The sequence below is a fragment of the Taudactylus pleione genome, unplaced genomic scaffold, assembly GCF_031769625.1.
Source record: "Taudactylus pleione unplaced genomic scaffold, aTauple2 ptg000242l, whole genome shotgun sequence".
NCBI classification, from domain to species: domain Eukaryota; kingdom Metazoa; phylum Chordata; class Amphibia; order Anura; family Myobatrachidae; genus Taudactylus; species Taudactylus pleione.
The window spans coordinates 6,600,976-6,617,823 of NW_028284644.1; the positions used below are offsets into that span (position 1 = coordinate 6,600,976).

At 37.8% G+C, this 16,848-nt stretch overlaps 1 protein-coding gene across 10 annotated transcripts in view; it reads left to right on the forward strand.

Moving 5' to 3' along the window:
- Nucleotides 1-232: 232 nt before the first annotated feature.
- Nucleotides 233-16,848, forward strand: part of FOXP4 (forkhead box P4) — a 53,293-nt gene continuing 36,677 nt past the window's right edge. For 3 of the 10 annotated variants that reach the window (XM_088479591.1, XM_088479597.1, XM_088479600.1), the window contains exon 1: nucleotides 1,567-1,989. The gene's annotated coding sequence lies outside the window, so the exon portion shown is untranslated. Of the gene's footprint in view, nucleotides 356-1,565; nucleotides 1,990-8,180; nucleotides 8,243-13,889; nucleotides 14,077-16,848 lie in introns of those variants that run through there. The other 7 variants (XM_088479598.1, XM_088479599.1, XM_088479594.1 and 4 more) reach the window with 6 other exon arrangements.

Genomic DNA, 16,848 nt, shown 5'->3' on the forward strand with positions numbered 1-16,848 from the left:
GTTGGTTTCTCCAGGTTTTTGCTCTTGAATCTCTTTGCTCCAGGCACAGCATCTCAGAACTGTTTATTTCTATTTATTTTGGTATGGACACTTTTCTACAGAGCTCGCTTACCCCTCTAACTCTGGGGTGTGAGGGAACATGTTAGGCTGATCATTGGCTGCACACGTAAGTTCAGCTGCTGCTTTTCAGAAGAGCGTCACTTTACTAAAGCAACTTTCCTCTTCAGCATCACCTAACCACACCACTTCCCTTGGCTGCTCTTGACTCTTTATGGTACCATTGCTCTCCACCACTTAAAAGAAGACTTTGAAACCCCCGTCAGCTTTTGCTTAATCATTGTGCCTCTCATATACGGTGAGTCCTTTGTTTTGGTACTTAAATGCAACATACAGTATGTTTTATTTTTAGTAAGCCATGTAACCATATATGTGTATGTGTGTGGATAGATAGATAGATAGATAGATAGATAGATAGATAGATAGATATAGACAAACAAACAGTGACATTTGTCTTTTGCACCATTAGAACTTTTGCTTAATGGATCAAATATCCAATGTGCTTTCCTTTAATTACCTATACTACGCCATAAAAAAAAATACTACGCAAGATCTGAATACATTTACACTTAATAGCTTTTCTTGTCATAGCTTTTTTTTTTTCAGCGTAATAATTGAGAGGTTTTGAGCCTTATTTCGGTCGCAGTTTGACTTGTTAGAAACACTGAATAGAATTTCTGGGCACATTCAGGCAAACAGTGAGGCATTACCTTACCAGATATATAACATTAGAATATTTAAAGGAAAAGTGACTTTGTTTTACTGGCTTTTTATTGTACTTTAGCAGATTGTCTTATCAGTAGATCAACTTGATCAGAACTCTTCTCTCTGCATATCTGACCTAATAATGCTTAAATAAATTCATGTTTATGGGGGACAGCTCTATCCATACATTTTTATTGTTCCAGTACTGTGCTGCCAAGTAACAGGGCACTTTTGCACTTTGTTAAAATAAATGAACAATGAATCACATTAAACTGGAAAGATTAAACTGAAATATTTTAGCAAACTATTTTTTTTTGAGAAGTAGTTGATCAACACCCCACCACACCCCACCCCCTGTCCCCCAAAGTCCTTTCTTTAGGGGGGTTCTGGCCTTAACATTTAACAACGCACCATAACAACACACCAAACAAAAATAAAAGCTGAAACTTTTTCTCCCCCTTGCAAATCTCCGATCAGTAGGAGGCCGGGGAGCCCTGGCTAACACAAGAAAGGAGTGCAGCTAGATAGAAGGATCGCCCCGGCTCCGAGCCGGCAGAGCGAGCTGCTGGCTGCTTGGTGAATAAGCCCAGTCTGAATCCGCGTGTGCACTGAGATGTGAAGAGGCGGCTCAGATTTCCTGCCTGGAGAGAAGACCCAATCTTTTCTTCTCCCCTAGCCTGCTTTCTTCCCTTTCAGTCTCAGAGCTGGTGTCTTGCAGAGAGGGAGGAGGGGGCCGGGAGAGGATTGTCTGCATTTTTTTTGTGTGTGTGTTTTGGGAGGGGAGGGGGCTGTGGAGCAGATAGAGAGAGGTGCTGCTCTGCTCTTGTCTTTGTAGTGTCACGGTGGGGGGGCGAGGAAGGAGCTTTTTTCTGCTGTTCCTGAATCCAGTCACTCTCTGCCTCCTGCCTCAGAAGAAGCAGCAAGGACAATCTCTCCCTTCCTCCCAAGTTTCCTTCCCATAACTGGGGAATATTCTTTTCCTTTCCTCTGTTACTGTATTCCTCCCACACTGTAGTGAAGTGTGTGCCACCTGCTCCTGTGGGATATCCAGCCTTTGGCGCACACACACACGGGCACTGTACATGGTCTGGAGGAGGTAAAGCTGCGGCTGGGTGCGACAGAAAGTTCTACTCTTTCTAGAAGTTTTGTGGCTGCTGTGAATAGCATCTGCATGGATTCTGTCACTGGCAGGTCACTTGCAGGAAGCTCCTTTCCACGTATCTAGAGGTAAGCTTGTGCTTATATAAATAGACTTGGGAATCTGTATTCATGGGCTTAAACAGATTGCTTGAATTTGATTTTTCCCTTTATCCCCTCCCTATACTCATACAGGTTAAAAAAATATTTGCTGTATTTAAGGTATAATAGATGTATGTCTAAATGTCTTCCCCCACAAACGATATATATATATATATATATATATATATATATATATATATATATATATATATATATATATATATATATATATATATATATACAGGCTGTGTAAGAAGTTTGGCAACCGCAATGTAAATCGGTCACATTGCTTTCCTGTCAGGTGATAGAAACATATCATGTCTGTGATATGATAATATAACTCGGTGAGACACAACATATGCTCAGGGCCCAGTCTAGCAACAGTAATCACTGAGGTTTCACATATGTAAAGGGTTTTGATGTGGTTTTTGTTGTCAAAGACATGTTATCAGACTTGTGCACGACTTGCTCATGGGACAACAAGCAAGGAATCTTTACTAAAGCTCTTTCCAAGCACGTACAATTCTTCATTTTGCAGTGATTTTTACTGCAAAATTGTGTAAAAACACAATTGAATGACATGTAATTTTAGTGCAAACAATTAGTACATGAATAAAAAGTTAGTAGTGTAAATAACACACTGTTGCAAAGTGTTATTGTGGTTGTGAAAGGGCCATGTACTCCTGACTATGGCGGGTTTAGTGCAAATCTTGTGAGACCTGCCTGTCATATCCCCATGCGCTAACGAGGTGACAGTAATCAGGGAATGATTGCTCCCATTATCTGTGTGGGTGTTTCTAAGTGTGTGCTTGCTATGTAAATATATGTAGATATGTTGGGAATATAAATACCAATCAATATTTGCTTAATAGTCCAAATGGCAACACAATTTGCATTAATATCTATATTGCAAACACTTTATACATCTTTTTGTTTTATTTTAGTTTTTTAGCTTATATTTCTCTCAGTGGCTTGGGGTTGTTGTGTCTGGCAAGGCCACTATTCCAAGCCTCTGAGTGCAGTGATGGATCTTTATTCCCTTATGACACTTTTGTGTTGTATGTTTGCAGACACTACTTCTCCCCTGTAGGGAGTGGCATCTTTTGATACTTACTGTACCCCTGAACGTTCACATGTTCTATATAGGAATAAGGCGCATCTCTGCTCAACTGCCTCCCCCAAATCATTATATTACTTAGATTCCTCTGGGAAAAAAAGTCTTAATTAGTCACTCATCCTTCTGAAGTGGGACATTTTTTTTCTAGCCACCTCTGCATGACCTTTACTGACTCAACCTTCATTTACGGTCTTGTACTAAAGTGACTATTTCTTTCTAGAAAGCCTCTTGTGTTCGTTTTGTTTGTGTACTGTCGTCAGGATGGCTAGTATGCATACCTCTGTTTGGATATAGGTTAATGATTACATGTATATGTTAGAGAAAATAACTGTATTAAAGAAGGAACAAAGTTTCATTTACTTGTGAAGTTTTTGTCCTTTCTGTATTAGATTTTTTTTTATTTTTGGCCAATCTCATTTATTTTATATAACATACTTTCCAGACCTTTGTTCATATATGTATGTTTCAAACTGTTAAATGCAGTATAAATGCATAGATGTTTATAGTGTTTTGCCAGAGTGCAAGGTGTATTTTGATTTGCATTTATTAAAAAATTAAAATTAACAGACATACTTTGACAAGAAAGAGAATGTTCATATTGGTGTGTACAGGTATTTAACATGTGTGTGTTTATATAATATATACACGTATTCTCAGCACATTTTCCAAACACATATGTGCGTGTGTGTGTATGCAGAGCAAGTGGCGAGAGACGTCTGGATACTATAACTTCACACAAGAGTGGGAGAGCATAGAGTTTATGACGACTGAATATGCAACTTGCATGTGTGTCTTCCTATTTCTCCTTCACAGTTTTGTATTTGTGTGATTGGGATACATGAACTGGCTTCCATAAATAACAATAGTGTGTATTGTGCTGTGTTGTGAGAGCACTTTTGGGCTCTCTGATGCCAGTTGGAAAACTCTGGAGTTTATTGAAGTCCTTCGTTCCAGAGGATGTTTGGAATTTTTCTTTTTGTTTAAAACAAATTGGGGGAAAAATTAAAATGCTTTGGGGTTCAGCTATGCAGAAGTATACAGAAAAAGAACAACTTGAATATCTAACAGTGACTTAGGGGTGTATTTACTAAGCAATTGATCTTCAAAACCCCACACATTTTTTCATATTTAAAAGGACAATAATAGTACATGCAATATCAGGCTTTTGCATTAATTATTTTTGACCTTTTAATTCTGGCAGATGAAATCTTCAAAGATTGAGGGTTTCAAAAATCCACAGCTGAATATAACCCCAAAAAACTAAAATTTTTATATTTTACAGATATTGTCAGTTATCTTGTGTGCCATTTTCTTGATTTTTTTTAACATTGAAAATAGTTTTAATTTATATATATATATATATATATATATATATATATATATATATATATATATATAAAAAATATTTATCACATGTAACATTAACAAAACCGAAGATATATTACTTACACTACTGTATGGTTTAACATAGAGAAACGCAAGTGTTCTTTCAAAATTCTCAGTGCAATAAGAAAAGCTAGCGCAGCGATATAGAATTGAGCACAACATATTCACTAAGTAGCTTTCTGCGCCAATACTTCTTAAATTCACTTTATGTGAAAGTAATGTACTCACGGTAGCAGTGTATACTGATCCAGGCAAGTAATCTGTCTGATCCGTTTCCCCGTATCCTCTGATCTTCCGGAGGACAGAGAGTGTCCGCCATCTGTAGTATTTGTACCAAAAATAAACAAGAAATTCTACTGCTAGAAATATTCTAAATAGTTCTTGTTGGTACCAATTAAACATTTTTTTCTTGTCTAACAAAGTGTATTAAAATTAAATTAAAAAAATGTATTTGGAATAATTACTGGAAGATATAAACCTCTTAAATATATGAACAAAACTTTACTTTTAATTTATATATTTGCATTTGCCACATTCAATTTGTTTGGTCCATTGGATTTGTACAGTTCCTAATCTTTGATAGTATTCTATACATAACAGATTATTGACATATAGTCTACCATCTAATTACACATACACAGTGTAAATATTTGTCATTTTCTTTTTACAAAATTAGTACAGGTGGTTTCTTTGCAGGGCTGGAAAAAGTTATTTTGCTGAAGACTTCCTATATTTTTGTTGGTAAACAAGCATCATTGGGCTGTTCCTCACACATCTACTTTGTCTAGCATGCCAGGTACTGAGTTTAGTCCCTGTCACTCATTTATTCTAATCTGACATCAGTGCTGTCATTTGATCCAGATTCCCTGGTTGTAATACACTAGTTCATGTTTGCCAGTTTGTACAGTTATATTCAGTTATTGAGAGATGGTTCAGCACAGTGATATTTGTGGAAATCTCTATTCAGAGCACCTGGAAAGTAATACACTAGTCGTCTAACCTTCGTTTATGTGGCTGTTCAGATATCTGTGGTGTAATTGGTACCAGCATAACTTTTTCTCCTATTGTAGGTAGAATGACCTGTTTCATTATTTATAAGGGATGGCAAGTGTCATTACAGACTTTCAGCTGAATGTTCTTTGTATATTTAAATGATCATTAAATTAGTTTTGGTCATCAGCATTTAAATTGTTAAAGCACTTTTACATCCTCAAGATGCTGTATGCATCTTATCTTTTATATTGCATTTATTTTGTGTTCAATTTCTGCAGTCTGTACCTTGTTTGGTAGGAATGCAAACAATGTATAAAACTAAACACCTGCTTAGTTGTATAAGTTAACAATGTTTTGTGGGAAAATAAACAACACCTGTTCAACGTAATGATCAGCCACATGTAAGATAGCAGGGGTTTCTTCTGAATGTGTGATCTTACAGCAGCAAGGTGAGCTCAGGAGATAATCTCCAGCAGATTCCAGTAATAGATAAGATTTATCATTTTGTTATTAAACACCGCTGTCGATTGTTACAGATCTCTGCATAGTTGCCGAAATCCTGCAAGTTTGGGCTTGCTACTGTTGTTTTAACTCGGACTATGAACACTGGTTTTCTGTGGACTCTCTCTCTTTCTCTCTCTCTCTCTCATTTTTAGAACACCTTACAAATCTGTAGCTAATAATGATGCTGAACTTCAACAGAGAACAGCTATTTACTAAATTGTGCCTCACAAGTTATGTATAGCTGCAACACAACTGCCACTGTATAGTACAGGAGAATGGCATCAGGGCAAGAGTTGTCCATAACTCTATCAAGGCCAAAGTCACCAGCTGCGTTTCCCTTTCGTATCCCATTCGGAACTGGGAGGTATTTTAGGGGGTGAGGATGGGATGTTTACACAGCTGAGATCAGTAGGACTACAAGGAGGGGGGCAAGATACTGCACAGTCACCCTACAGCGGCTCTCAGACCCCATAACTTTGGTGTGTAATGAGGCAGGAAATGTGCCATTAAAATCCAAGAGTGTGCAGTGAGGCCACCTCAGTTGCGTCTTCTGTAGCACTGTGCGACATGGTGTAGGTGATCCTGCCTGTGCTACATATTCTGTTTTCTGCAAATCTTTGTGACACTGCATGTTTTTGTTCGACTGTGTGGCCCATTGTATGCTGAGGTTGGTGACATTGTGTGTGCACCTAAGTGAAAGTGTGACCTTTATATTTCCTTTCATGCATTTCTGCTTGCCAGTGTTCTGCATGTTTGCATCTGTGTAGTGGTGTGTGTTCTGTTAAACTGCTGTTTCTGACTCTTTATATAGAGCAGTGTAGCATAGACTAAGCTCCAGCCTTTTATTGCACTTATTGTACACTGGTCATATTCCATTTCGTTACAGGTATCTTTTGAAACCTCTTCCTAATTTGCAAACCAGTGCTTTTAAGATAAACTTAGTGTTACACTTTATTTGCAGCTTACTTGACATAATATTACAATGCTGATAGTAAATTCATATTATGGTATTCCACATCACAGGTAGAATTAACAGTGCCACTAATAATGGAAGCAGATTATATGACCTATGCAATAGATGCATAAATGTCATACTTTGTTTTAAGGAAGCTGTACTTTTTAAAGAGTGAGGCTTTTTCTGTCATCACCAGATTTAAATGGTAGCATAATGTTTGAGCAGATCAGTGTGACAGTATTGGCTTTGCTTAGAAGTGAGAAATGATCTGTATTCCTTCATTACACAGTGACAGATGTCCTTGTACATCTGTCTCTGTGTATTATGCTTTTTGCTTTATCTTGTGTCTGTACAATTTTGCCATGGCCACTTTTATAACTTTTCATGTGCATAACAAAGCTGTAGAGGTCTTGGGCAACATACACGATTGTGATCTGTCACTCCGCTCAGTAAAACTTATAGCTGTACATATTCATTTGTGTTCTTATGGGTACCACATTCATAAAATCACAATGACATGTAAGCAGTATGGGTCAGTATGCTAATTCATAAATCTAATCTGAGCTTGATATTGTCTTCTCCTGGGTCTCTGTGACCGTATATACAGTGTGATCATATGTGTACAGCATGCACTGCCTACCTGTCATTGGTGTTATATCTGTCTTGTCTATCTAGTATGTAGCTCAGAGTAGAATTTGCAGTAGGATAGTGTGGTGGGGAAGGTTACCAAGGGGACCCCATACATAGCTACATCACCATCATGGGAGAAACGGTGGCTTAATGTGAACGGGGGGGAACTAAATTTGTGGTGTTGGGTGAATTTACGCATTATATTTTGAATATCTAATTGACATATTTATTGGTAGGTGCCCCCACAACTTAGATGCCAAACTGGCCCTACTGTAGCTGCTATTTTATCAAAGTGCAAATGAGTGACTAGTAACATGTATATCAATAGGCATAAATGCTTACTGTAACCAAGCCCCAGAATCCCCTAAATGATCTCCATTCTGTTACCTGAGCACCTCACATTGGGGCATTACAGTCTCTCCAGTCTTCTTCATTACAGTACCATGAAGCTCTTTTGAAGAATACTGAGTGGACTGTCACTGATCCCTCTAGCAGCGCGAGCCACAGTGTATTCACCATCTTGATTTTATATATGGTAGGAAATTTTTATGTGGAAAGATTTATTTTTATTAACTATTTTTTTTCAATGCACAGCTGACTTCCTGTATTCAAGCCCATTGGAAAACACAGATGATTGACTTCTCTGCCTGAAATGGGTGATGACCAAAATCAATAATTTGCACTCCATTGTCAAGCAATAAAACAAATGCAATTCCTATCATTTCAGATTCTATCCTGATATATATGTTTAATATGTATGTGTGTGCATCTTTGTACCTTTTTATTTTTATATAAGTTAGGTTTTGTTATATACACAGTTATTCTTTATTGAACAGACTGAAGTATACCATGAATCTATCCAAAATACCACTGTGTGCATAAGTTATAAATCTTGTACACCAATATATAAAGTCTTAATATAAAATGTCTTATCTCTCCATACTGTGTCTATACATTTAAGTCTTGTATCTGCATATTGTTTTATCTCAGTATACTGGCTGCACATCTGTTTCTTGTTTCTGCATTCTGTGCTGTCCTTGTACATCATCCCTCTGTGTATTATGCATTGGTTTATTATGTCTGTATGTTGTGTCTGTACATCTCTGTCATGTCTACTTTTATAACTTGTCTCGTGCCTCATAAATACATAAGGCTGCTCTGGAACAGATACCTAACATACTTCTTATAATCTGTATCACTCTTCACTTCATATAGTGTCTGTTTTTTGTGCATTATATGAACTGCCAGGTCTGAGCTGGGGATAAGGTTGTCTGATTAATAAATGTACAGTCAAAGTAATGGGATCAATGGACCTTTTTATTTTAAGTAGAAGCAATTAATATAGAAAATATGTGCTCTGTTTCTAACCAATTTAACAATACTGTTAGATGATGGTCCAAATATTCCCAATCCAGTCAGGATGTCACACTTTCAGACATTTACAGAAATGTCAGTTTGTCTTCTAAGAAACAAATATAGCTATTCTTATGTAACAGGTTATTGAAACACCAGTGTATTCCTGAAAGCAAGTTTTTTTATATTATTTTATTATTCATTTGTACAGACACAAGAGTTTTGTTTACCTTTTTATTAGTGTAAATCATTGGGTCATCAAGCGCTAAAGGGTAATTCCACCAAAATAAATAAATACATATGATTTTATATATATATATATATATATATATATATAAAATGTATGTGTGTATTATTAACTAACACTGTCAGAAATCTATGCAACATTAGCCTCTGACGCAGGTGTTAATTGTACCGATTCTGCTCAGCTTACTCAGCGTTTTTGCTAGAAACAAAGTGCAGTTTCCATCGCCCTTCTGATGGCAAGGGTACATTTTCCTAAACTGCAGGGGTCCACTGCATGAGCACCTCCACAGTTCTGCTAGTTAGCAAAAAGGAGATATTGGTTAAATTAGTATTAGGTTGGAAATAGATTATCATTTACAGATTCCCATTGGATAGATTCCTAGAAATATTGTGTTAAGTGTTTTGAAGCTTGTAAAAAATGTATCTTTTATAACGGCCGGAGGTGTGTACTTGTCCACTCTCTCACCATTGTTTAACTCCCCAAAAAGAAATGTGAAAACATACTTTGCTTGACAGTATGTAATAACTCTTAGGACATTGTCTGTTTTTATTTTATTTATTCTTTATTTTGTCTGTAGTACTTTACATTATCACCCAGTCTATTGTCTACATATATTTTTGACTATTTTGCATCCATTTCCCAATTTGGGCTATTTGTCCATCATTGTTATCAAGCAAGCTAAATTCCATAGTAGTCTGACCTTTTTCTTAGTTGTTATTTCTAGAAAGACAAAAAGGTACCCGGCGCTAACAGTGGTGTATATGGATAAAGTGTGAAAGTTTGCTGCACACCTATAGGAGAGCTTCACCAAGCTCTCCACAAAGAAAGACACAACCAGAAATGTATAAGGTAGCGCCACCTTAATCATTTTTGGTTGTTATTTCTAGACCTTTGTAGTAAATACACAAATTGCTGGGTCAATACATAATTCTTCAAATAAAAGTAGCATATTTAGGTAAGGACAGGAAGCTCGATAGTATCCCTGTAATCGAGTAAGTGTGTACTATTATGGTACGTAGAAGAAATGTATCATTTGAAAAACTTTTGCCTTTATTTGAAAAAATCTACTGAGAAAGCAATAGACATGGGTTATATCTACATGTAGTAACTATACCTAGTTCGCTTTTAATAGCAATGTAGAGTATGTGTAAGGCCCTCTGAAAATACTGTATGTATTTTATGGGTTTGTCGAAGGGTTCTATCTTGCTTTCTATGGAACCTCATGGATGAGATGATGCACTAAGCCATTCAAATTAGATAATTTTACTGGCCTCATTCCAACTTCCCACAAAGACTTCACTTGCTTCCAACCCCATTTTCCCAGCTCTGTGCTCACATAGGGGAGATGAAGGGGAGGGGTATAAGAGTGGACAGAGAATGTGCTCTCCTCTCTGTTTGTTTTCTCTCTTAGGACATTCATTCCAAGAATTTCTGCTTTTAACCTGGTTATCTCTACTCAAGTTCTCTTTCTTTGCTTTGTGCAATCTCTGTCCTACTTTTATTCAAGCTGAAAACGTAGCATGTACCTCTTCTCACATCTTTCTCATGTCAGAAACCCTCTCTCCTTACCCTAGCAGAACATTGTGTAAGTTCCCTAGTGCCTTTACACTGACAAAAATGCATGTGTTATTTTGAAAGACTTAACTACAGCAAATCATCTTCCTTTTATCATCATTTTTATGTGGTTAATATGCAAAGCTTGGTCTTAACAAGTGGTAATTTTGCTGCAAAATTTCCATAGACCAGACAGCTGTTTATAAGCAGTTACTTTCAATTTTTTGTTCTATAAATGTTCAGTAAAATATATAACCATGTGATATTTTGCACAGACAACTGTAGCTTGCTGAATATTTGCATAACAATACTGCCCTTCTGTGTGGTTGGCAGTGATAAAACATCAGCCATTAGCTTCATGGAAGACTGCTTCCATTTGCCATATTATTGTGGAAGATCGTAGAATACACATTTAGATCATGCAAGCAATAATTTTGAACAGTGCATCTTTCAGACAAGGGAGTAGTATTATTATATATATATGGGTTGGGTAAGGGAATCCAGGTGGTCGGTATGCCGCTGCCAGAATACCAACAGCGGCATCCTGACAGTCAGAATCCTGATACCCAAAGGTATTTTGCCTTACCCTAACCTACCTTTCCCGCAGCCTAACCTTCCCCCCCTCCCGTAGCCTAATCCTGCCCCTAGTGCCTAACCCCTAAACTTAACCATCCCCCTAACCCTATTACTTAGCGTCAGGTTGACGGCAGTCGGGATTCTGTGCACGGGCATCCCGACCGCGAGGGTATCACCTACATACCTGTGTGCGTGTGTGTGTGTGTGTGTGTCTATATATATATATATATATATATATATATCAGCACAAGGAGCTTTATAAAACACATACTGTTCGAAAAGCATATAATGTTTCAATATTTACAATTTTTTGTGAAACTTTAATACTCTGCGCCAATGAACATTAATGGCTGCTAGTACTGCACTGCTTTTTTATAGCTACAGAATTACTTTAATATATTTTATTTAATTACTAAACATTTACTAATGTACTATAACTTTGACAATGTGAGGTGGGCACAAGCAATTGCTTCAAGCAATTATAGTCCCAAAATCGACTAGTTGTCAACTGTCGCTAAACTTCCAATCTTACTGCATGACATTTGGAATTTCTGACATCTATGCTTCTTATCTGTTAATTCAGTAAATGGCATGATTTCTATTCTAGTGATCTGAGAGACCTGCCGAGACAGTATAGATTTTTAGTGGCATATGGCAAAGGGCCTGACTCTGAGTTCCATACAATGCAGCCACAAGTGCGGAGATCCACAGCAGTCAGATTTATTACCTTATGCTAATGAGAGTATTTGTAGGGCTTCATGCCTATACTCACAGTGCCCACTGTTCTTATGTATGCAGCCGCAACTGTCATCATGAGTATCAGCACTTGCTGGGTGCAAAAGGTCCATTAGAAAGAGGAAACCCTTCATCATAGTCCCGGCTAAGAGTAGCACAGAACTCTTGACAATAAACCCTCCCACAGTGTCTGCAAGGCAGCCACCCAGTTGAAATCCAAATATGTCCATTTCACAGACTGGAAGAGCCAGATGCACACTGAGCTTCCATCAAGGTGCGTGTTTGGTGCAGCGAATACGCAATTTGCTGAAAAACATTAAAATAAGTTCATTTTTGGAAATTGTGTGCAACACAGAACCACGCCCAAAGTGTCCATGAAAACTATTTTAAAATCTCTGTTATGGGAGATTCTGGTTGAAGCCAAAAAATAGATTGTAAGCTCCATTGGGGCAAGGCTGATTTGAGTGCAGCATATAAATAACTGGTAATATATAAATAAATGTGGTGAAGTTTTTAGTTTATTAACCTGAAAATCTGTTTCATTATAAAAAAGTATGGCTAGCCAATGCAATTTAAACTATTTGGATCTAAAATTGGTTAAATACTTGGCAATTTATATAGCGCTGGAATTGTGGTGTTTGTTTATTTGCACTTGGCAATTTATGCCAGTTATCCAGATATCGCCATGTTTAGCCACAAAATTATTGCAGTACTCAAGTATGACCCATTTAGAAAGCTAGGGCCACATTGGTAACTAAGGGTAGTCTTCATTCTGGCACCCTGCACCTGTCACAACCCGTGCAGTTCCTCTTTCCTACCTGGGGTGTTGCTCTATGCTCTGGTGCTTCTAGCACACTCAGCTGAGGCAACAAACTGCTGAGATTCAGTAGTTTGTGTGCTAGAAGCACAGAAGCAGAGAGAGACACCCCAGACAGGAAAAAGGAATGGCATCGGTTGTGACAGGTGAAGGGTGCTAGAAGGAAGTCTAAATAAGGGCATAAGATGACCGCTATTAATCTATGTGTGAGATTATTACCAGCTAATATGGTGTTTGCTAGTACAGGGTCGATCTGTGGAATCACATTCAACTAGGCCATTCAAATGTAGACATCAATTTACCAGAGCCAAATAAAATCAACATTCAAGGGACCCTTTGAAAATGAGGGCACCAGAAATTGCCCTTTTTATCTTGTTTTAAAACTGGCTTTTGATGCTTATAGTAACAATAATGTTAGCCACAATATTAAGCCAGCCAAGCTTTACATAAGCTATTTTAATATTTGTATTTCCAGGTAATTCATATTTTTTATATTCAGTATCTTGGGTCTCTGTTCTATATCTCCCTTCAGCTTTAGAAATCCATAATGCAAAAAGTTTCCCATCCCATTGTTTAATATTTTAAAGGGGCGTGGGGATTTTTATTTTTAATTTAATTTATTAATACAGATTTGCTACTCTTTTCTCGCCCCCTCCCCAATTAAACGGTTGGAATGTACACGTTAAGCGAAGCGCCAGTGTCCTTTGGTGCCCCTGATGATTTAAAAGGGATATTCATTTATGCCTTTTAAACACCATGCCGATTAAAATCAGAAAGATTTTCTTCATCAAAATCTAACATCCTTGAAAAATTAATTTGATGCTTCTGTTATCAGTTAATTGAATCAGCTCAGGGACGGGGTTTGTGTGGAGGGTGATTAAAAGCGGCCTCTCTCTGGGCTTTCTTTTCCCTTTCTTATTTCAATCACTGCAACATTATGAAACCTTCCTTTTTTATTTTCCCATTTTTATACATTTTCAGTAAAATAAGAGATGAATAAAAATTGTTCCTCTTGTCTCAGGGAAAGCTTTCAAGCTTCAGGCATGGAAAAGTTCTGTCGTTTCTGAGATGTCCACAAGGCCACAAGTGATAAGGAGAAGGTTCTGCTGTGCTCGGGAACGTCTGCACCCAGCATGTACCACCTGACAATAGAAAATTAGAATTAAAAGATTATTGGTGGATAGTTCGTTTAACTGCTTTGAGATGATGTAAGCTATACAGTGTGTGATGGTTGTTTCTCCCCACGCTCAGTACACATACTGCATCTCCTCATTCATTCGGTCCTAATTGTTTTTTGCCCCACACAAAAGAAAAATGTAGGTGTGGATGGAGTTCAATGAGTTAATAAACAAAATGAAATTGTATTTAAAGTAGAAGTCCATTTGTGGTATCTGCTGAGGTCCCCAATGGCTGTAACGGCCTCATGCTGCACTCATCTCTCCTCTGTTACAAACAAAACAAGACGATGGTGACTCCTATACCCAGTGAACCTTGTTTTTTAAATGGAGTAGAGAGGGTGTGGGATGTAGCGCTGTTACAGCCATCGGCACCCTAGCAGATTCAATGATTGACTCCTCTTTGGTAATTCTATTTATAGATTTGGGTGGAGTAGAGAAACTCTCTCTGGAGATTACTCTTATCTTTTAGGTCGGTCTATAGGAAATACTTTCTTCCCTTTTGAATGATGTGCAAACATTTTATATGGTAAAGTTTTTGGGACTTTTGGGTCTATTCAGCAATAATCACTATATTGGTTTGAATATTTTCAGCCAATATTGTGGTAATTATTATCATTTTTAAATTTAGTTTTTCCCTCTATTTAACAAACTACTTCACAGGGACATCAGTTGTGTTAACATGATGTTCCTGCAAATAAAGTGTATGACTGTCTTAAATTTATATATTATAAATTTGTGCAGAGATGGGGCATGCGCAGTGCAGGACAGTCTTTCGGACAACTGAAAAGACGGCCTGCGCAGGAACAGAGTGTTAACGCAACCGCTGTCCCTGTGAAGTAGTTTATTGCATATCGGGGGAAACTAAGTTAAAGTCACGACAATATTGGCCGAAAATATCTAAAACAATATCATGATTATTTCTGAATTTTGCTGTAATTTCCATTGCTTTGTACATAGAACATTTGTTATCAAAAAGACATATGAATGATTTGGCTCCAAAAATGTAAAATTTCTATTACCACTGTATAATTGATTTTCTGTAAAAGACAGATTGTTTATAATTATCAGCAAATGAAGTAACAAAGATTAAGTTGGTCACACACAATACATATTGTGAGTTAATTTATACATATTCTTGTCCACAGAGCTCTAACAACATAGGCCCTCATTCAGAGCCACTCGCTAGCGGCAGTACGCTCGTTCCGAGTGATGTTCGCACATCTGCGCATGCATACGGATCGTTATACGCATGCGCGAACCAGTCAGTGCGGCCGAAATTCATGTGCTCGCAAAATAGCGAATGCCTGCTATTTTGAGTGACAGAATGAGGCGTATGTGGGTGGTAACAGGGGAAGGTGCTTGAAAACGGGGAGTGGAGATCAGAATGCAGGCGTGCTTAAAGGTCAAAACGGGCGTTTTATGGGTGTGCATAATTAATACAGCAGCGTCATTGACCACGTCACTGGGTTATTTTATAGCCGGAACTGCTCGCAAGATTGTGGTAGCAAAAACCAACCACAAGAATAGCGAGCAGTTCATACGCTGGTCGATGTACTCGATTAATCTAATAAATAGCGGACATGACGTATGGTGCGAGCGGCCAGGGGGCGTTTTTAACAAATAAACGAGCGTATGTTTTGCTCGCTCGTTCAGACTTAGAGGTGTGAACAGACTGCAATTTGCGAACGGATCATTTGAATAGCCACCCCTTGTTTTTGAACGAACGACCGCAAATAGCGAACGGCTCTGAATCAGGCCCATAGTGCCCACTGAACAAGTGTATTACTGAGCAGATTTTCATAGAGAGGGTTGAGCATTCTGGGTAGTTGATGATGTAATGACAAACCATTTCCATCCTGTTTTTGTTTGTTTGGAACTACTTCACTAAAGTCAACCAAGCGGTGGCCAGGTTAATCACAGGTCCCTTTACATACAAATTTTTCAGTAGTGCATTGTGCCTGTTGAGACTGCGTGTAATATATGATAAGCCTAGAGTTGCTATTGTTTTGGGTTTATTTTAACCCTCAGATTGCGTTGAAAGGATTCTAGATTAGTATGCTAAATATTGTTTATATAGGTCTGTTAATGCTTTTTATGTGGCTGGTGAATGCATGTGTAATATCAATAATCTTACTGCACACTGTTTTCTATGTTAGCCCCATGAGCTGGCACTTTGCAAACACGTGCCACTATACTACTTGAGACCTCACCATGCAGTCACACGTCACAATTTAATTAGGCGACCCTAATTAACAAAACTTGGCACTCGCCTCTCTCCTGCCCTTGTCTTCTCTGGCTGAGAATCAATGGCTTTGATATGCTAATTAGGGAGTAATTTAATTTCAAAGGCCGCAATTAACAAGGGTGTTGTGGACATGCTGTAGTTAAGCGGCGTAATCTAATTTGCATTAGTAACAAGCAGGGACTAATTAGAAGCTTAATTAGACACTTAGCTGGCTCTCATGTTTACCTTTTTAATGAGATGGAGAAGATAAGCTTCCTCTTCTTGTACAGTACTTCTTAACTTTCAAGATCTGGTAGTGTGGAGCTGCGTAGGCCAGTCACTCCACCATGAGAAAAACAGCCACCATAGGACCATATAAACTCTGTCAAGTAAAGAACTGATTCGTATACCATGCAGAGTAGAGATTACTGTTTTTTGGTTGGTAATATTTTGTCCACAAAAGTTGGATAAACTTCAGATTAATTGCTACAGCAGAATTCTTTTTTTTTTTTTTTTCAAATCGTTGATTGGTAAAGGTTTTGATTTCTTATATATAGAATTGGAATCTGAGTGGGAAA